At 40.5% G+C, this 22,508-nt stretch overlaps 1 pseudogene; it reads left to right on the top strand.

Annotated features, from left to right (window-relative positions):
* The first annotated feature begins 1,546 nt into the window (after window positions 1–1,546).
* Window positions 1,547–14,391, top strand: LOC140689251 (E3 ubiquitin-protein ligase TRIM58-like; annotated as a pseudogene).
* Window positions 14,392–22,508: the final 8,117 nt, after the last annotated feature.

Raw genomic sequence — 22,508 nt, 5'->3', positions numbered from 1 at the left:
TAGAGCTCCCCGAGGGCCCAATCCTGACCCCCCCCCGACTAGTTCAGAGACTTCTGTCACCTTCTTGCATCACTGTTGAGTGTCCTTTCCCCCAGGTATGAGTTCTCCTTGATGGGTTTTAAGGTTCCCTTGAAGAGCCAGGCCATGTGTATTTTGCTAACCTTTGTGTCTGAGATCCTGGCAGCCTGGCTGAGAAACAGATTGAATGATTTGCTGCAGGCATGCCTGTCAATCACTTCAAACTCAACAAACTGAAAATTACATCTTGTGCAGATGACAGTCACTTCCCACATTCGTCTACTTCCTGGATGACCTAATGACCTGACCATATCCATCCTGAGTAGGGAATCACACCCTTTTTGTCAAATCATCTTGCTTTTCTTCTATGTCTTTCTCAGCCTCCCCCACCTCACAGGCACCACAGCACTGATGGGCTGTGCTTGAATGACTCCTTCTAACCAATGCCTTAACCTCCAGGACATGCTTTGCAACAATCATAGGATTTAAATGCTCTGAACTGTTGGGCTGTAGAACCATCGTTATTATAGACATATTTTTTCAGGCATCTCTCCATCAACCCATCTACCCATTTCTTTATCATGGGCTAATTAACGGGACGTAGAAAAAAAAATGAAGTTTGAAAAAAGATTTTAAGAAATCGTTTTGCTGTCCCTTCCTAATCCCAGGGATAGACTGGGATTTCAAAATTGTAGAATAGATAAACAAGATTACACTGTATAGCGCAGGGAAATATACACAAAATGTTATGACAAATCACAGAGAAAAAAAGTGACAATGAGTGTGTATATGTCCATGAATGACTGAAAAATTGTGCTGAACACTGGAATTTGACACAGCATTGTAAAGTGATTATAAATCAATAAAAAATGTCAAAAAAAAAAAAACAAAAAAAAGTCAATTCCCAATTTGTGGAAGTTAAGGTCTGTTACTGTTTCTATTCATTACCATCACAAACCAATATGTAGATTTATGTTTCATTTCCATTTACACTATTATTTCATTATTTATTTTCTCTTTTTGGTATTGTAATATTTATTTGTTTTAATTAGTAAGTTTATTTTTTATGGGAATAATGATGACAAAGTTAATAAAAGGGAATTTTCAATAAAAAAATTAAAAAAAAAAAAAGAAATCGTTTTGCTGTCCAAGGATAAGAAGGTCATGGGGCAGTTCAGAAAATAAAGAGGGGGAATGGAGCCAAGTAATTCTCCAGTGAAAACATCACAGTGAAAAAACACTAGTATACAGGCTCCATCAAGGGTGCGGTGAGGGATTCCGTTAGAAACGCCTTTCCTAGGAGGCCCGAGTTACTAGAATGTTCATTTTATCCTTGTGGTTGAGGTGGTCTGAGTTGCGGCTTTACTGGGTGTGGCGCATTTGGACTCTTGAACCCCAGCCAGGGAAGAAAACCCCGTCGGGTGCCTGCCTCCCCCGAGGCTGCGGGGTTCCTCCCTTCTGTGCCAGACCATCGGGGGAGATAGAGCCGGCAGCTGCGGGGAAGCAGAGCTGCCGCCCGCCGCCCGCCATGGCTTCGGGGGCGCCCGGGGAGCGGCTGTGCCAGGAGGCCAGGTGCCCGGTGTGCCTGGATTTCCTGCAGAGCCCGGTCAGCGTGGACTGCGGCCACAGCTTCTGCCGCAGGTGCATCTCCGAGTTCTGCGACAAGGCCAGCAGCACGCAGGGGGGGCCTCTACGCCTGTCCGCAGTGCCGGGGGCCCTTCAGGCTGGAGACCTTCCGGCCCAACAGGCAGCTGGCCAGCCTGGTGGACAGCGTGCGGCAGCTCGGGCTGGGCCTGGGGACCGCGGGGACGCGCCAGTGCCCGCGGCACGGCGAGGAACTGAACCGTTTCTGCGAGGAGGATCAGGAGATCCTGTGCTGGGTGTGCGACACCACCCCCGAGCACAGGAGCCACCACACTGTGCCGCTGCAGGAGGCCGCCAGGTGAAGGCCGCTGCGCGCACGCGGAGGGCTGCGGTTCCCCGGGGCCGGCGGTGTCATTCGCGAACAGGGGGGGCCGACCGAGGCAGAGGTCTTCAGAGTGCCTCGCCAGGGACAGAGCCAAGTGGCACCACCTGATCCGAGTGACCCCGCACCCTCCCCACCCTCCCCGGTCACGGCTCACATTGGGGTCCCCTTGCCTTGGCTCCGTGATCACCCCACCTTTTGGGACCCCCGTTCAGGGTCTGAAACATACCATCATTTGAGAGTGCCCCTCTCTCCCACGAAACTTTCCCTGGCTGTTTAATTTCATGCTGGTCTTCATTTTCCTGACATTGATGGTCTGGGTTCCACACATAGCACTGGTGGAGAGGGCTGTGTTGTCCAGTTGGTTCTTAGCCCCAAGGGCACACTGTTATCGCAAACACTCACTAATAACTATTATTTGTATATTGCCTTGCTTTTGCATAGTGTCTAGGTCCATGTTAATTAATATTGTCACCAAAACCACCTTGGTGTTTGAACATTGGCTAAGAATAGTGTCTGAGCACAAAGCTCTGATTAACTTTAAAACCTGCCAATGCATGTTCCTCTGAGTGAGAATCCAATAGCTAAGCACAGGGGCCCTTAACTACTCAACATATGTTTGTGAACTCATGATGTGAGTGTCCTTAATAAAGAGGTGACTCGTATTGGAAACTCTGTGAATACAATTCTGCAGCTCATCAAAAAGTTTTTGGACATTTTCTGAACGCACTGAATTGCCAATATCTGGAACAGCTGCTGGAACAAAGGAAGTTAAAGTCATCTTTACTGACATTTCCTTGACGTGCTATCCCAATGAAGTAAAGTGCAAATATTAACTTTCTAAAAGCATAACAATAATTATGATTATTGTTATTAATTTAACTTTGTTTTAAATCAGGGTTTGTGATTTTTTTTTTTTTTTTTTTTTGGCCTTCAACTTCCCTCTGGACCTAGCGCGAAATGGCCCTCCTGGTTTTCCTTCTTGGTTTTGAATGTTGTCTACAAAATTCAGATAGTAGCTGCTTTCTAGCTAGACTTTTGAAGTATGCTCCTGTTTTTCTTTCCTTTTTTTTTTTTTTGATACAGAAGGTACCATAGAGTGTGTGGCTCATGTCATATTTCTAAGGAAGCTCTTCTCTGTTTCAGTCACCTTTCTACTAAATACCAAATATCTTCCAACTTTCTTAGCCCATCAGTCAAGACTTTCCAAGGCCCTAAGCTCCTTTACTATATAGTTCTTGTCTTAACGAGTCATTCAGTCCAGCAAAACTAGCCTAATCACTTGTCCCCAAACGTGCCACACCTTTTCGCCTCCTTGCTTTTGCTTACAATTTCTTTTGCCTATAAATATCAAAGTGTTTTATTCCTTCTGAACACCAAAAAAAAAGGTCACTTTCTTCATCTCGTTCCATGCCTCCATGGATTCTACTGCTATTTTGTGTGCTTTACATTAAAATATTACCTTAAAAACAGTTGGTGTTTAAGATGTATTCAAAGGCTTTGGGAAGACTTTGGGTTTTTATCTTCAGCTTTATTTTATTTTTCCGGAGACCTGTCCAATTACTTTGGGAAGAGTTTAAAAATGTGTGTATGTATCTATCATTGTGTTTTCTGTAAATAAAATGTATGTGTTGACCTCTAGCAGGGGTCTTAAGTTTGAAAAGAGATTTAGTATTCACTACTTAATAGTTTTACATTATTATTATTTTTTTTTTACCCCTTGTGAGATTTATGGCATTCTGTTTTTATTTAATAAATTCTAACTTACAAGGTTTCTTCTGGCCAAATTGTAATAAATACATTTCTGATTATAAAATGATAAATAATTTTAAGAAGCTGAAATATATAGAGACAAGGAACAGCAACAGTTTTCAATCAAGTACTGGCAGATGAGATCTCATTTACTAAACATACTTTATTATACATACATAACTGATCTCTTACTAATTTTTATATATTCATTATAAGCACTTTTATTGTTCAGAATTGATGTCAGCTTACTTGACATACACTTATTTTAATTTTCTTTAAAATTCTGAATATTTCTTGTAATTAAATATTCCACAACACCTTATTTTAATTCCATCCTGTGAAAATAGGTTTTCTTCTCACTCCCTTATTTTTAATATTTTGGTTAATACAGTTTTTACTATTTAAAATAATGCTGCAATGAACGCACTTTTAGATAAATCTTTGCTTATATCTGGCATCAATATTTGAAAACATGTTTGTGTTTAACAGGTATTAATGAGGTTGAAAACTTTTCTATGCTTCCTAGGGCCTGATCTTTGTATTTCCCCACATACCTGGTCAGCGTTAAGGCCTGAATGAGGGTATCTGTAACGGCTTCCGTGTATCTTCCCAGATGAAGCTCCAGATGGCCCAGGAACTTGTGAGGAAACAGATGGAGGAAGCCTTAACTCAGGAGGCCAGTGTGGGGAAGAAGACTGTCATTTGGAAGGTAAGAGAATATTTTGGGGCTTCAGGAGGCTAGCTTGTCTGAAAGATCCAAATTTGGGTCATTGGATCGTTCTTCCACCATCCTCCCTGCCCCAGGACATTTGCTCCATCTACATAGGTACCCAAGAAAAACATCTCAGCATCATTCTGGATCACCTCAGCCCCTCAAGTTAATATTGTACAGCTGTGTTCTTTTTATCGCTGTTAACACTACCCCAATGCAAATTAGGAATAAATAACCTTTACTGATCTTGACCTTGCTGTCACTCACTGCTGCATTCCTATTACCTAGAACAGAGTCTTGCAGTGTCCCTCCTGCTTTAAAAATTACATCTTTGTTGGATGAATGAAATAATAAATATTGCACAGCATTGATAAATACAGAATACAGGCTGATAGTGATCATCTTACTATATGTAAAATAATCTGAATTTTCAGTGTCTTTTCAGTCATTCAAATATGTATTTCTCTCTTTTCTACACCTCATCTGCTCCTTTTTTCTCTTACTTATATAAATACGCACATACACAAACATGCACAGAGGGGTTCTGAACCTGGGGTGATGCGTTCTGAGAGATATTTTGCAGTATCTGTAGATACTGTTTTTAATCACCTGTGTTTTTTGCTTAATTTTTATTTTGGGGGAGGAAGCAAGTAAGTTATTTATTTATTTATTTTTTATTTATTTATGGGGGTGCTGGGGATTGAACCCAGGACCTTCTGCATGCAAAACATGTGCTCTACCACTGAGCTGTGCCCTCCCTCCTCTGTAGATATTTTTGGTTGTCAGAACTGGGAGAGGGTGGTTTTGCTATTCATGTCTTACACATCAAGGCCAGGAATACTGCTAAATACACCTTACAATGCACAGGACAGTCTTCACTCCTCCCCAAAAATCACAAAAAAGCAATCACCTGGTCACGTGTCAATAGGGTCAAGATTGAGAAACTGTATATAGAAATTACATCAGTGTTTATATTTATACAGTATATATTACAACATATATAGAATTTGCTTTGTAGAATATTTCTCTTCTTTGTACTTCTCCAAGGAACCCTTTTTCTCTGACTGTCTTCTATAATTTTTTAGTTCTTTCTTTCCTCTTTCCTCAAAAAATTGTATCTTACACTCTCTCCTCTGATAGATATGTTCATAAGGATTATTTTTGCTATATTCTTATTCTGTGATATGTCTTATCTTTCCCATAGTTACATATCCTATAGATAAAGTTAATGGAAATGGACATTTATTGATAATTTTTGTTCTTTGAAGGCAAATAGTCCAAGTAAATTGTTTTTAATTTTGACCTAACCACAAGTTTACAAAACCAGAAACTCCATATCTGAGATCTGGATTCCTACATTTTTTAAAACCTGCCACAGATTATTCTAGAGTAGAGATGATTCTAAGCTCCCTGTTCTAAGCCCCGTAAACTTGCACGATTTTAGCTTTAAGAATGTATCCTAGTGAGCCAAAGGCAACAAGCCTGTGCTTCATGAAATGAAGTCTAAATTCTATGAAAACCCTTGCCTTTCTCCATCTGTAGATATAATTGTGATACTCAAAAGGGTGATGTGAGGGAACAATGAGTTACAACTAACCCCCTTCTCACCCTGTCATCTCTCATGACCCAAATATAATTCTACTTTTTTCAGTGACAGAATTGTTAGCACCACTCCTCACTAGCACAGCCTCTAAAATGAGGCCTGGGGGAGAAATTCACCGAGTTGTACCTTTCAGGTCAGAATATGGAATTCACAGGTGGTTGATTTTTAAAGCGGTCAGTATGATGTGCATCTACTTGTTTAGAAAGTGGCAGAAGGGGGTAGAAATGGGAAATTGGAGGAAGGAGTTGAGCCTTAGGAAATTTGGGGAAAATTATTATTAGAGTTTTTTTTTAAAGGTAACAGCTTATGTCCTTTAATCAAACCAAGATGTTATAATAGTTAATAATGGGCCAGAGAATTCAAAGTGTGGGGAGACTGTGGGAGGATAATTTGCCTCGTATACTCAGTGTAAAGCTAGTTTTCCACCTACCAATCTTAAGAGAATAAAATTTAGATACACTGATGCTGTATCAAAGTATGTTCCTGTCGGCTGAAATAAATGCACAACCTAAAAGCTAAGAGTTACATTTTATTCGGAGGACATTTCTGAGGGCTCGAGCTGGGATGACAGCCTCTCAGATCGCTCTGAGGGACTGCTCCAAAGAGGTGGGGGAGGAGGCAGGATATATAGGAGGTTTACAACAAAGACCAGGTAGTCAGAACATTAAAAGATTACTGTTAAAGAAAACCAGATATCTCAGGTTAAAGAATTTAGTGCTTTTCTATGTATGGGAAGGAGTAAATGTCTGGGCTCATCGAAATCATTCCTTTGACAAGCACCTAGCTCCTTGGGTCCACTAAAAAATGGCAAATGTGAGACTTGGGTAGAAATCGACATGAATTCCTTGAAGTTACGTAAATTAGTTCTTTCTGCAGAGAATGTTAGCCTCACAGTTTCAGGATTACCACTTTGCTGAGGAGTATTTCCTAATCCCTGAACCTTTTCTTATTTACAAATCCAAGTCTCCTTAATCTCTCTTCGTGTTTCAGGTTTTTACACACAGTTCTCATTACACTAGTAATAAATTCTAACATCTGTTGTGCAACTATGCTATGCTAATCACTTTGCTCAACAGTTTAATAGATAGCATATTTGAATTCCCGAACTTCTTTTGCCACATTTACGATACTAAAACTTGGATATAAAAGTGCCTTGCCCTCAAGTCCATGGAAATGGGAATTCACATCCAACAGCCTTTCTCAAAGTCTACCAAGCTTCTGGTGAGTCGCCTCTGGTTTCTACGTGTTGTTAAAATACAGTGGATCAGTTCATAGTTATGAGGATGAGATCGCTCCAGACAGCGTCCCCTCCAGCTTCATCATGAAGGTAGAGAGTCAGACACTCTGCCCCAGTCGCTGATGGTTTGATGGGCTCCGTCACTTCAGGAGAAAGTGGAAACACAGAGGCAGCGCTTCCGGTCGGAGTTTGAAAAATACCGTGGCTTCCTGGCCCTGGAGGAGCAACTGCAGCTCAGGAGACTGGTGGAGGAAGAGAGAGCCACCCTACAGAGGCTGCGAGAGAGCAAGAACCGGCTGGCCCAGCAGAGCAGGGCTCTGAAGGAGCTGGCAGGGGAGCTGCAGGAAAGAAGCCAGCGCCCAGCGCTGGGTCTGCTGGAGGTAAGGCTGGGTGCCTGGGAGGGGAGGGAGGGGCAGACCTGAGACCAAGGGGACAGACAGAAGCTTTCAGGAACAAATCACTTCAGCTTTTATGCTCTTCAGGAAAATAGCACTCTAGGATTTATTTGGAAAGCATCTTCATTTTCAATCCTAGCATCAGGATCTGAAGGGACCCTAGAGAATCATACAAAATAGTCCATGTTAAAGACAAAAACTGAAATATTTTTAAAACTAAAGTTAATGATTTACATAATATTAAACTGAATAAAAAAGGACAATTTATAGCATGCTGCCTGAAAAACACTTCTTAAAACCTCACAGTCTGTCAGTGATAATACTGCTGTATTTCAGTGATGGCCAGCGCCAAAAATCTTGTTCAGCTGTTTTAGTGTCAATGGCTACAAGTAGGAGTAACATTTTAAATTGTTCACCTTGAAATGTGCATTGTTAATTTTTAAGGCAAATGCTAATTTTCTAGCCCTGTTGTCTTGCCCGTTCCAGGCTGGGTGGGGAGCGATTCCTTGGGCTCCATGCAGCTTGCTCATAATGTATTTGAGATTATAGAGCAGACAGAAAGTAACAGAGAAAAGGAAATATTTCCTTTTAATCATCCCCGAAGGCATTAAATCCCAAGTGAATTGAGAAAGTCATCATTATTACTGAATGCATGCTATCATGATAGAATTCACTGCAATAGAAATTTCTGGGCACATTTTATTATATCTGATCCCCAATGACTCCTTTAAGGATTTTTGAACTAAGTAATTCATACAAGTACTAAGTAATTCATACAAGTATTGTGACTAATAGCTTCTAGTCACAATGTTGGGCAGGAGTGGTATTAAATGAATGAATTTACAAAGCATTTTTATATAATTTGTCCCTCTTTGTCTTCAACAGATCTATATATCAGTAAACCTTATTATTATTATTTTTGCAATGCCCACTTCCAAGTGAGCGAGCTGACAGACAGGAATACATTTTCTAAATTTCAGAGAGTACATAAACCCAAGAACTTTGGCATTTTCAATAACATTCATTGTTTCATCACATCTCAAAGCACAACTGATTTCAAATGAACATTTATTAGGGCTGAATGAATGTTAAAATGTTTCATAATACAAATCTTAGGGAGAATATATTTGCAAATAATTTATTTTCATTTTCATACGCTCTTTTCCCTTTCTTCTTCAGTACCAATAAGTTACATTTTCCCCTTAATGGCCAAACACAAAGCCTTATCATTCCCATGGAAGGTAAAGATGATAATTTCCTTGTTTTCATGCCCCGTCAAAATTAATTTGACAGGTGGCTATTTTTAGAGGGATCGAGGAAACATAATACAGGTGAATTATTTAATAATCTATTTTAAGATAAAATGTTGCTAGATATTAATGACTTTTATCTTTATTTTATCACATATGAGTCCAAAGATATGGTATGTTGGTTCCAAGAATGAGGAATTTAGGGTTTTCTTACAGGGACAATGAGAGTGGCATTTTACATCTGTACCTTTCACTGTTTCTCAGATAAATTTCTGCAGATATTTGGAATCTATTTTTACCCTAAGTCCACTTACAGAGTGTCACTCTTCATTAAAAAGTCAAATGTCAGAATTATTAATTCAGTAAATAGTTAAATCAGTAGATAGAGAAATTAACCTCAACTCTGTGTAGTCTGATTTTATTGCAATTGAGGCTAACAGATTACATTATTTTCAATTCACGAGAAAAGTCAACAGCAGCCTGTTTTTGGCTTTCATGAAGAGAGGTTCATGTGTCCTGTAGTTTTATCTTAATAGTTAATGATTTCCAATAATTCCTAAAGAGATGTTCATGGTGTGTCCCCGATCTGCCAAAAGTAGTTCGGAGGCCTGACTCACATCTGCTTGTGTTTCTCTTTCACTTTCAGGGTGTGGGAGGAGCCCTGAGCCGGTATGTTTACTTTCTGCATCAGAGAAGGGGTTGGGAGAGGCCGAGGTGGTTGTCGAGATAGCCCTCCTAAGAGCTTTCTGTTCTGTGCCCTTCTCAGAAGCAAGAGTGTCCCACAGCTGGAACCGGAGCCCATCCCTGTGGGGCTGAAGACAATGTGCTGCATCCCTGGGATGAGGGAGATGCTGAGGAAGTTCCAAGGTAAGCTGCATTTTAGACCCTGAGGACCTACGGTGCCTGGGGTGTGGCTGTTAACAGCGGTTTATTCCTGTACCAGTCACGCTGCAGTAACAAACAGCACCCAGTGGTTAGAGGCGAAAATCAGCAGTTTTATTTTGAGATCATGTTACTGGTTTATTACTTGATTCTGGACGCGTTTGTTTCACACCATCTCACCTTGGGAACCCGTGCAGACAGAGCCCCACCTCCTTGCCATTGCTGACAGTCATGGGAAGGGGCAAGGTTATGGTGAATCAGGCTCCGCCCCTAAAGCATCCCTTGCTGAAGTGGCCTCAGGGCTTCCCTGAAGGTTTTATTGATGGTCATGCCACACTATGAAAGGGGGGAAGGGAGAGGGCACCAGGCTCAGAAAAAGAGTATTGGGATATTTGATATTTGGTGACTAGTCCTAAAGACTGTCAGAGTCACGGGCATCCACATAAGCTACATTTGGTTAGAACCGTAGGGTTTAAAAGTGACCTTAACTGTGATAGAAGTAACATTCATTCCAGCCAATCTCCATTTCCTTGCAAAATGCTGTACTGTTTGGAGGACTAAATGAAACATGTTTGAAAGCAGAAAAAAAGCCATCAGTATATGAAAGCACTATGGTGCATCAAATAATACAAGGTATGGGCTATTTTTATTATTTGGCAATTTGATAAATTGCTTAAATTAATCAGTAAATCCAAAACTATTCAGTCAATTATATTTACATAGGAATAACTGTGGTGTTATAAATTAGTTTGTATGGTCTGATCATGTTGTTTATTGAAAGCAGATCAGTACATTTAATTTCTTTTTTATATTCAATTTATAGCAAGGAATGAAAACAGACTGTGGGGCTAAGTTGTGGTTTTATTACTTGCTGGGAAAGAACTTTGTCGCATGATGAGAAAATTCATTATCAGTCCTGTTCAGTGATTTAATCCATGTTCTGATGGGCAGATTAATATATACTAACTATGTGAAATGTTGCGAGTCATTGCAATCATCAGTGTCTTCAGATTACCATTTCTTTTTATTGAATTAAATAATTAATTAGGCAATTCTGCAAATACTGTGTATTTTATGCTGGCCATCTTTGAAGCATTGGAACATATCATGGAACAAAAACAACAAAAATCTTACAAATCTCCAGCTTCATGTTGCAAATATTTACTTAAATTATGCAAAATACATAGAATGTTAAGAGATGATACAGAATATAGGGGGACAGAGAATACATTAAGGGTGGCCAGGATTTCTGGGGTTAGAGCATCTGATTTTGAATTTGATGGGCAAGGAAAACTTCGCTCGGTAAGGGGTAACTTCAGCAAATACCTGATGTGGAGGAGAAGTATTCCAGGCAGCAGAAGTGAGTGACAAGGCCTGAAATGGAAGTATGGGAGTTACACTTCAGGAGCTTTGAGGACGTCTGTGAGGCTGTGGTGGAGTGAGTGAGGGGAGAGCTGAAGAGGCCGAGAAAGCCCCCATAGTGCAGGATCCAACAGGAAGACCACTGTGGGCCGGATGCTTTACCTCCAAATGAAATAGGACATTTTAAAGCTGTCAATGGAGGAATAGCGTGACAGGACTAATGTTTTGTAAGCATCACTGTGTGTACTTCATTGAGAATAAATTACAGACAGTCAGAGCTTGATGTGGGAAAGTCAGTTAGGAGCCTTTGTAATAATTCAGTCAGAGATGACTGTCTCTTGGATACGGGGGGTGCTGAGAAATGGACAGAATCTTGGTATATTTTGAAGGCAGAGCTGGTGAGATCTCCTGGATCAAATAGGAGGTGACAGAGAAAGAGAAAAATCGTGAATGATTCTAAAGTTTAGAACGCTAGAATTAACATAATGAAGTTGCTGTGTACATTGACAGGTAAAGCAGCAGGTGAGGCAGAAAAAGGGAAGTTGGGTTTCGGTCACATCAATGTTGTGATGAATGTTAAGTATCCAAATGTTGATGTCACGTTGGCAGATGAATTTACAAATACTGAGTGCCAGGAAAAAAAGGGTAAGCTAGAGATATATTTTCTGAAGTAGTAAGCTTATGAATGGAACGTAATGAAAGCAATGAGCCTATCAGGCCAAGAACACAGCAGGAGGGAGCTGAGCAGGAGAAAAGAGGTCGCAGTCCTGAGATCTTCGTCTTATCCAGGAGCAGTGATGGAGGAGAAGAGGAGAAAACAGCAAAGGAGACCAGAAAAGGTGGCTAGTGGAGAGGGAGGGAAAGTGTGGTGACTGGTGGTGTCTTTGGAAAGAGAAGTGAATTTTTCCAGGTCAGAGAGATTCTTAACAGTGTCAAAACGCTACAGAAAAGTCATTTCAAGTGAAATCTAAGGACTGATTGCTTTCCAGTGTGTGGGTAATTGGGAAGAAAGGGCAGTTTGTTTAGGGTATTACTCTATCTTGGTGAGCAACCGAATTTAAGAAAGAAGAGGTAGGGACGGGAATTGGAGGTTGGTGTATTAACAACCATTTCACAGATTTATTTTCTTATAAAGGAGCAAAGAAGTGGGCTGGATTGGGAATGGTGTATAAAGACGTGACATATACTAAATAGACTTAGCACAATTCCAAACAATTCCACAGTTCTTTTCAATTCTTGTTACTTTATGGTCTCTAGAGTTTGGGAAAATCACATAATCTCTTGGACTCTTGAGTCTCCCGTCTATAATGTGAGGATGATAATGGCTACCTTGAGGGAGACTACGTGGGATAGCATAGATGATGTATTACTTATGTGACCCTCTCAGGTTTGACTGTCATTAAAAGGTCACCAGAAGTGGCTTAGAGACAAGTAAGAATAACAGTCATCTTATAAATATGTGTGATTATTCTGTTAAAACAAAAATATGATTAACAAAATTTACTATTTTTAAATGTTTATGAAGAAAAGATACTGAATATTTTATACCCTCCCTTGTTCATTTCATAAATAGATATACTTATTAATTAGAGGTACAAATAAAGTTTCATAATAATCTCACTGGGACTTCATAGTATCAGTGTTGGTTTTGTACTGCTGTGTAACAAATTACCACAAATTTAGTTACTTAAAACCACATCCATTTATTAGTTCACAGTTCTTTAGATCAGATGCCCACATAAGTTCAGCAGGCTTCTCTGCATAGGGTTTCATAAGATCAAAATCAAGGTGCTGGCCAGGCTGGGCTTCTCTGAAAGATCTGGGGAAGAATCCACTTTCAGGTTTATTCAGTTTGTTGACATAAAGCATTTCCTTGTGGGACTGAGATCCCCGTCTCCTTGTGTGGAGATCACCAAACCTTTCTCCTCACGGATCCCACTCCATCTTCAGAGGCAACAATGACTCATGAAATCTGAACCTCTCTGAATTTCCCTTCTGCCACCAGCCCAATAGCCAATGAAACTTAGATCACCTCCCTCTTTTCATGCAATATAACGTAATCATGAGAGTACCACCATGGTCTGAAGGTCATGAGACTCACTGTAGAATTCTGCCTACCATCGTAACATAGCTTTGAAAGCGGTCAATTTCATATTAAGCTGAATCTGAATTTAAAACAAATTGAAACATGTGAATATCATAGGAAATTTTTCTATAGGCTTTGAGGGAAAAAAAGAAATCATCCCAAGGGAGTTGTGAATTTTATTTAAATGCAGATCTTCCTAAGAACACCCAAATGCTTTGGATAGAGATAAAAGGAATCTAAATGGTTATATACTTGGTCTGTCATATAATCAATGGTTACATTTAATTGGGAGCATTAATGAGCCCTGGATTATGCGAGGGTAGCAGTGGAATACACCCAAAAGCAATAAAGCACCTACTCATTAATCTGCAATGTGATACACTTACTTTGTTATCTCTAGGGGTTGTTAGAGAGAGTGAGGATGGTGTGACTCTTTTCCTCAATATCCTGGCTTTATAAGTTTTCACAAATATGTTCTGTTTTTTTACATGTTCCACAAAATTCTTTCTGCAGTTGACATAAAACTGGATCCTGCCACAGCACATCCGAGCCTCCTCTTGACCGCAGACCTGCACAGCGTGCAGGATGGAGAACTGTGGAGGGATGTCCCCAACAACCCCGAGCGATTTGACACATGGCCCTGCATCCTGGGTTTGCAGAACTTCTCATCGGGGAGACATTATTGGGAAGTCGTGGTGGGAGAAAGAGCAGAATGGGGGTTAGGTGTCTGTCAAGACACGGTGTCAAGAAAGGGGGAAACCACACCATCTCCGGAGAATGGGGTCTGGGCCATGTGGCTACTGAAAGGGAGTGAGTACCTGGTCCTTGCCTCCCCACCAGGGCCTCTCCTCCACCTGGAACGGCCGCGTCGCATTGGGATTTTCTTGGACTATGAAGCAGGTGAAGTCTCCTTTTACAACGTCACAATTGGGTCTTACATCTACACATTCAACCATCTGTTCTCTGGTTTCCTCCGACCTTACTTTTTCATCTGTGACACGACTCCAATAACGTTGCCGCCTATCATGGAAGTGGAGTCAGAAAGCCGGGCGTCCAGAGCTCGCTTTGACCGTGCTAATGTTAGAGATGACCGTTCCTAAAATTCTGTTCCTGAGATACACCCCCAAGCCTGGCAAAGCTTCCCGGAGTAGAAAGGATGAAATGCATATGTGAAGGCTCAGTAAATGTCCCCATTTACATCAGCACTTTACTTCTGGTCACTATGGGAACTCTCCCATAGGGGCAACAGAGAACATACAAAATATTTGCATTTGGAAGAGGATTGTGTAGTATAATAATTTTGGAGATGGGACAATCTTATCACTCTTTTCCGAGATGGCACCAACACGCTTTCTTGATGAGGTTTTCTTCCAATGAATGGATCTTGTATTAAACAAAGATATCTATATATTTACTATAATGTCTCACTCCTAAAATTCTTTCATTCCAAGTTTTCCACATATTAAGAATTAGAAATGGCAATTCTTAAATTGGTTTAGAACAGTCCAGTATCATTCTAGCATCAGATCCATAATTCTGTTTCTCCTTATTTTCCATCTTCTCTTCTTACTCTGTTTCTCACTTTTTCTCTTTATTGATTCTTTTTTTTTCGCTTTATACTTCTTACTGTCACCTTCCATTTCCTCCTAAATTAGTATATTAACAACCATTTCTTTATATACTTATGATTCCTATGACTATATTCCATTACTCTTTAAATTGTCTTTACTCAGGGATCAATTTTGGGAAATGATGACATTCATTCCTATGATTCAAATATCAGCGAGTCCCACGCCATACCCCTTTGCAACTTTCTTATCTTTGTGTAGATTTTTTTTTACATTAGAAATTGCTCAAAATTCTGATTCAGTGAATTCTTTGACCTAGCCATTTACTAGCTGTAAGACCTCAAATAAATAATCTCTTTACTTTACTCTCAGTCTTTAACTATTTAATATGATTCCTATACATAGAGCAATGATACAGATCTCACAATGATTTGGTAAATAATTAAGGTCATGAATTATATGATTTGTTTAAATTCAACTTTACTACTTAAATTCAATATAAAAATGACCATAATGATGAAACAAAATAATATTACACTAATTTTTAAAGAATTTTCTATACATTTTCAACAAAATTCTTTTTTTTCCAATTGCTTAAAAATTATTGAAAGCTAACTTTGTTGCCATCTTTATATCTAATAATTGCTAGCCAAATGCTAAAATGATTCAATGCTAAATATTTAAATATGCTAAATAATTACTAATTAATGGAAAATTTAAATAAGATCATCCCAGTAATAATCTGTTGAGACTGTAATCCTCTCCCTTTACTTTACCTTCAGTTTTAAGGAGCTTTCCTGTTCCGAAGTGATTTCTTTGACTAAGATCTTCCACTTACTTTGCAATAACATTACTAGCTTAGTTTTTTTTTCTATATTTTTAACACGTTTCTTCTCAGACATTGTTTCTGAAGGAGAATTATGGATCATCATAATTTTAGGAACGGAGAAATTTTGTCAAACTATATTTCCAGATGGCTCTACATTCTTTATTGATGGAGACTAGTGTTCAACAAACATTTCTATACGTTCGTGTTTGATACATTTATGTTTGATCACAAGCAAACAATTCCGCCCTCTGTTTTGGAAACTGAAGTGATAAGAATGTGCACTTACATTCCTCTTGTTGATACTTTATATAGCATACCTGCCTCAGGTCTCTTCCATTCATGATCCAAGCAGAAGACCCTGGGTCTCAGTTCATGCTTCGCCATCACCAGGGCTTAAATGGGGCCAAGCAACTTCGTGCATCACCTGACTGGTCACTAAGGGCCTGCACTCCATGACAGAGAACATACACTCAGACCAGTAGAGACCCTCCCCGTAGGAACAAGAGGGACAGAATCAATTGTCTAAGATCACGCCACCCCTGGGAGCTCCACCCATTCACTGGGACGAGGAAGCCTCATGGGCCCAGGCCTTCTGCTCTCCTCGGAGGGTGAGAAGGCAGTCCCGTGAATGCCCCCTCCCTACTGAGAAAGCCAACATCTTAGTCTCCACTTCCCTTTAACCCTGTTACCTCATTGTGATAAGAATCATGACTTATGTTAGTTACCAAACCAACTTAAATCTTGCTTCAGCCCTTGCATTCCAAACTTCACAAAGCTTTGTGCATTTCTGTTAAGACCCCTTCCCAATTCCTAAAAGGGTTTCCACTGTTCTTTTTGAAATTCTGGTTCATTAACAGCAAAATTCTTCAAATGCATATCTATTCCTTTGCTTTCCCTTTACCTTCTTCTCCATCCTTTCTACACACACACGTGCAGACACACACAATCACACAGTACACAGAGGCTTCTCCAGTGGATGGTAACTCTTGTTTTTTTTTTTTTAATTATTCAGGCCAAAAATCTGGTTAACTCTTTTCTTGACTTCACTTTCCCATATCTAGTCCATCAGTAAACCTTGTTGGCTCTACCTTCAGACTCTATCTAGAATTCAATCAGCTCTGACCGGTCTGCTGCGATAACCCTGGTCTGAACATCCATTCTCTCCCTGTGGGCTATAACATTAGTTTCCTAGCAGTAATCCTCACCGTACCTCAGCCCCTCCCACATCCCTTCTTAATGCAGCAGCTGGGCTGATCCTTTTAGTACCTGAGAGATGGTAGTATGATTGTAACGACTTCCCATTCAACCTAGCGTTAAAGCCAAGACCCTTACAAGAAGCCCCCAGACCCTGGAAGATCTGAGCATCAATTCCTCCTCTGATTCTGACTCCCTTCCTTTAATTACCTTTTGATTCTTCCTCCCATCTACTCCAGACCAGGCACTTCCCACCATCAGCCCTTTCTCGACCTGCAACTCCCTTTTCCAAGATGTCTCTTTAATTCATTCCCTTCCTTCCTTTAAGCCTGCTCAAATCCAGCTTCTCGGTGAGAACCATACCACCTGATCCACCCCAGAGCCCACCCAGGCTCACCACCCAACCTCTTCACTGGGCCCAACAGAGGAGCTGTTCTTTATAGAACTTGTCACCATCTAATGTATTATTGTTATACTATTTATTACGTTTGTTTGTTTATTTATTTATTTATTTATTTATTTATTTATTTATTTATTTATTTATTTATTTAGCTTTTGCCTTTTCTGGATGGAGTGTAAGCACCCTGAGTGGAGGGATCTTTGTCTGTTGATAATGATACATGCCTGACATATCTCAAACAGCTCGAATACTGGTTTGCATGTGGTTATCACTCAGTGCACATTTGCCGAATAAATAAAGGATTGACTTTTTGTAGGGGGCACAAGTAAGGGATGATCTGAAAATGTTTTGTGAAATGTAATACATGCCAGTGGCATTATCATTATAATTACTAATATATAACTAGGCAACCAGTGACCAATAAAGTTCAATGTCAAGTGCTAAACGAGTGAAATCAATATTTTAAGTAGACAGAAAATTTGAATGGAAGGCTGAAGCAGCAGAGGCCATGATTCTAGGGGAGCGATGACTCACTCTGCCCAGGCATGGTCCCACTGAGCCTCCTGTAGCTTTGACTCCCTGTGACAATACGATGACACCGTTGACTCATACGCTGCTATGTGTGTACTCCATCTGCCAGTTCTCATACTCTCTAGGAATATGGGGAACATTATATAAAATGATCTGGGCTAAAACTTTTTGTGAAAATTGACTCTTTCATGCTTTTTGAGCCCCTCTTCATCTTAACTGCACAGTAGAGTCATTTCCTCTCCCTACAGGATGTCTTGGGTTTGTTCTCCCAAGAGGGACAGTGTGTCCCACGAGAGACCCATCACTTCCCTGCTACCACGCACCCCTCTGTGATTATCTGTTGGAATTTTTTCTAGCCCCAATTCTTATAGAGAATGAATAAAATAATAAAAGAATGATTAAAAAGTCAACTTCAAACATTAGACTGTAGTTTTTCTGACCTTTAACTTTCTGGAGCTATGTTTACAGTTTATCAGAAGGCTGGATGATTTATTCAGATAATTCATTTGGTCTTGTTCCCTACCACCCAATCATGTGACTGATTTGGCAAGTGAATGAACTAGTTAAGCTAATAATTCTAGCATGTTGAGAAGGCCCCAAATGAAGGCAGCTAGGAAGAGGGGGCATCTGTGGGGCTGGTTGAGAATGGGAAGTAAACTTAGCTTCATCCACAGGCAGAAGGGGTGATTTTGACGCATCTTGTCCCAAAGGGCAGCGAAATTGAGGACACTGGGATTTATTAAATCCGTTTGCTCACCAAGAACCAATCACTCCCCGTGTGTTTTCTGTGTACTTCTGGGGCCCTCTGTGGATTTACTCTTCCATCATAAGATGGAAGGATGGAGGTGGTCTGCATCTGTATAAAATACATATTCTACAAATCTGCAAGTTCTATACCTTCACCTGTATGGAATATTCTCTTTATTCCCTGATCTGTAACTTTGTCTACTCAAAAGCACCTGAATAATTATTTTGATTAACTCTCTAGCCAGTTCACTCAAGCTGCACTGTTTTTCTCTGACATTGCATGGCTGATTGCAGGCATTCAACTTCTTTTCATTTATTTACTTTATTATTATTACTATTATTCTTTTAATTTCAGCCTTGGGATGTCATATTTGCCTCTACAAAGGCATTAAAAACACAATCATAACATATATACACAACCTAATAAATCAGGGGCTCATGATACTTGCTCATTTACCCCTCCTAGTTCGTGAAACTAAAGTATAAATTGATATATACTGACATATTCCTTTCAAATCCTAAATAAATTAATAAATCAAAATTGTCCCCCTATCAGTTCCTTTAATTAATAATAAACTTTCTATTAACTGGTGTACCTATAAAAATTTTCAACGATCTAAGATAATGGGTTCTATCTTTTTCATACATAAAATTCTTAGTAAAAAAATATGTCAAAATACTTTTGCCTATTTTTGGTACATCTAAGGTAAAAAAAAAAGATTCTTTCCAGGCAAGATGGGACTGATTATACCTCAATTGTTTTTTAGATACATAATAATTCTTAGGAAGAGAGGAAGGAAGCAAATAATCCATCAGTATTTATGTTTATAGAACAAAAATGAATTGAGTCCCCAGTTTTATTTACAAGAAGAAATATATCCTTTTCCTATCAAGGGACAAATTCTCATGGTCCTCATTTCCTGTCTGGACCTTATGGGAGACTATAGAGTTGAATGTGATGCTTACCTACATCACAGCTCAGTGTATGTGCTAACGGCCCCTGTGGGTTCAGAAGTTTCCCCAGAGCTTGGGCCTGTTGAGTCTTCCCTCAGGAGAATTGTGTCTTATCGTCATTGTCATAATCTCCTCTGCACACATATCCTGGTCCATCTCATTTACAGAGGAATGGACCAAGCCCAGGAGAAGCGCCTTCATTTCCTCCTGCATCTGGAATTGCCCATGGTTGGAGGGTCTGTATGCATCCAGGATGGGAGGAGACATTGCACAATCTCATGAAGATCCTTCCATTAGATCTGCACCTTCTGACTTCTGATTTTTTTTTTTATTTGGACCCACTTTATTATTTTTATTTTTGAAGTTTGACTTTCTCACTCTGTGTGTCTGTGAGTTTTAAGCCTGTGATGTGTTGAAGCCCAGGACACAGCACAAGTTAGTCTGTTCCTTGTTGCTTTCTGCCTAAAGCTAATCTTATTTATCTTTTCTTTTGGCCGGAGATCACCTATTACTTAATTCCTTGGTCCCCTCAATTAGAGTTTATCTTTTGGGCAGACAGGATTCAGTGCTTTAGTATCTTTCCCAGTCCTATGTATTTGATGAGTTCTCCATAAATACTTGTGGATATGACAGCCGAGGGAAGAGAGGCAGGCCTCACAGTGTGGTGTGGTGGGTAAGAACAGGCCTGGTGAGTTACACTGCCTGGAAGAAGCCCACTTGATAGTCAGCTGTTGCCTGGGACTGCAGGCACCCACCTTACTTTCTTTTTCTGAAATTCAGTTGCTTTCATTTGTAAATGAAGATAATAACAGCTCCAAGGCCTAGCCTAGTGCCTGGCACATAGTATGGACACAATAGATATTTGTGGAAATAATACCTATCTGATTGGGTTATTGTGAGGATTAAAGGAGACAATGAATGTCACATATTTCTCACAGAACCTAGCATATAGTTAGTAGTTACTTAATGAAAGTAGCTACTCTGCACTATTTGATCATTAATATTTAGAACACATGTATATAGAATGCTTAATGGGGCAAGAATTAAAAAAAAAAAACTGAATTCAAATCCCCATTCTATCATTTCCAGTAGGATAAGCTACTGGATTTAGGATCAGGAGATTCAGGTGTGACAGCTGACTCTACCATGGACTAGCTATGTAACCTTGGTTAAGTAACTCTTTGGGGTGGGGGAGTAATAGCTCAGTGGCAGAGTGCATGCCTTACGTGCATGAGGTTCTGGGTTGAATCCCCAGTACCTCCAATTAAAATCGTTAAAAAACCCCCACCTGATTAGCTCCTCCCCAAACAAATAAAAACAATAAGTAAGTAACTTCTCTGAACTTCAGTCTCCTGAAAAGCAAGGGGATTGAGTAATCATTAAGATTCCTTTTTCCAGCTCTAACAGCCTCAGTCTAAGATGTAGTCTCATGCCGGCCTCTTACCTTCTCTGGCCCCAGTTTGCCCATCTGTAAAACGGCACATGAATGTTCAGGAGCCCCTCTCTGGGGCATTGCACTGGTATGCAGATCACAGTGCCCTTCCAATCTCCATACAGGGCCTGGTGATACTTGTTCAGCTTGGACTGAGTGCTAGGTGGCATGAACTAGTTACTTGTCCATACAGAGCCCTGGTTCCCTCATAAAGTTGTACGAGATCACCTCTCCCCTCCGCCTCCAATTATAGGAATATACAAAAGAATGACCAACAGTGACCATTGTGTCCTGTCTTAAAAAGTTCAGAGAGGGTCTAATGTGAATCCTCTTCAGGAAATACTTATCAATAAATAAAAAACAGTGCATTCTAGTTGCAGTGCACAATAATTTGCCTTTGATTAAGGTTACACATAATTATGAAGAATCCTGCTTAAATTCATTGAGATCCATTTAATCATTTAATCATTACTTCCCTTGGTACCTCTTTTGAAGCCTCAGTCTCTAATTTACACAGCACTTTGACTCACATATCACTTGACTCCTCACAAGAGCTGAGAAGGTAGGAGCAAGTCAAGCATAATTTATCCCATTTTTCAACTAGGAAAGGGGGCCCAGGCGAAGTGCTGAGAGCTGGCCAGGGTGTGGAGGCCACATTACAAATTATGGAAGGGTTGGGACTAGACATCAGATTGCCTGGCTGTTGCCACCAGCACCTCTCTTCAGTAGTCCTGGTTACAACAACCCTGCAACTGGCCTTTTCCCTTGGGGCAGTTCCAAGAGGCTTTTCAATCAGCCTTCTCCTCTGTCCAGTTGGTTATGTGCCAGAGGCCAGGACTTTGCCAAGTGAAGTGTGGGGCCACAAGCACCCAAAGGGTCTTGTTAGACATGCAGATTTCTGGATCCAGTCCAAGACATGCCTGATTCCAAATGCGTCAGAATGTGCATTCAGGGTTTCCCCTCATCGTACAAACTAAAATAGCGGATCTAGTGTAACCTATTACTGTAGTAATTATTGTCTTCAGATACAAAACGAGCACTTGCTTATCAGTTAATTTGCTTTTTTCTCCACCTTAGAATGTAAATTCCATGAGGACAGGGACCTTGTTAGCCTGGTTTTATTTCCAAACCCTGCTTCCTAGAATCCGCATAGTACGAGGTCGGTAAATATTTAATTGCACTAAAATTTGAAACCGCTGCCGTATACCACTTACACATTTTACAGTCGGGAAACTGAGGCCCAACTGCTGCAGAGTTGGTAAGGGGCAGGGTCCGGATAAAATCTCAGATCTCCAGAGTGCCAATCAGGCTTGGTTTATCTACCCTCCCCCACCCCCGCCGCAAGCAATCTTTATAAAAAATGAAATCCACTTGACAAAAAAGACATTTCCTGTCCATAAATTCTCGGTGTCGGGGCTTGGCCGGGTTGGGGTCTGCTAGTAATTCCTTGGTCATTTCCTAGGTGCCCGATGGCCCCAAGGGTTAAAGGCCTGCCTTCCGGGCCGGGCGTCAACTCCAACTCGGGACACTGTCCCGGCCGGGCGGGCTGGGAGGAGCCGAGCACAGTCCGCGGAGGTGAGGGCGGCTCGC

Source organism: Vicugna pacos, chromosome 3, assembly GCF_048564905.1.
Source record: "Vicugna pacos chromosome 3, VicPac4, whole genome shotgun sequence".
NCBI lineage: Eukaryota > Metazoa > Chordata > Mammalia > Artiodactyla > Camelidae > Vicugna > Vicugna pacos.
This window is presented reverse-complemented; position numbering and strand designations above follow the sequence as displayed.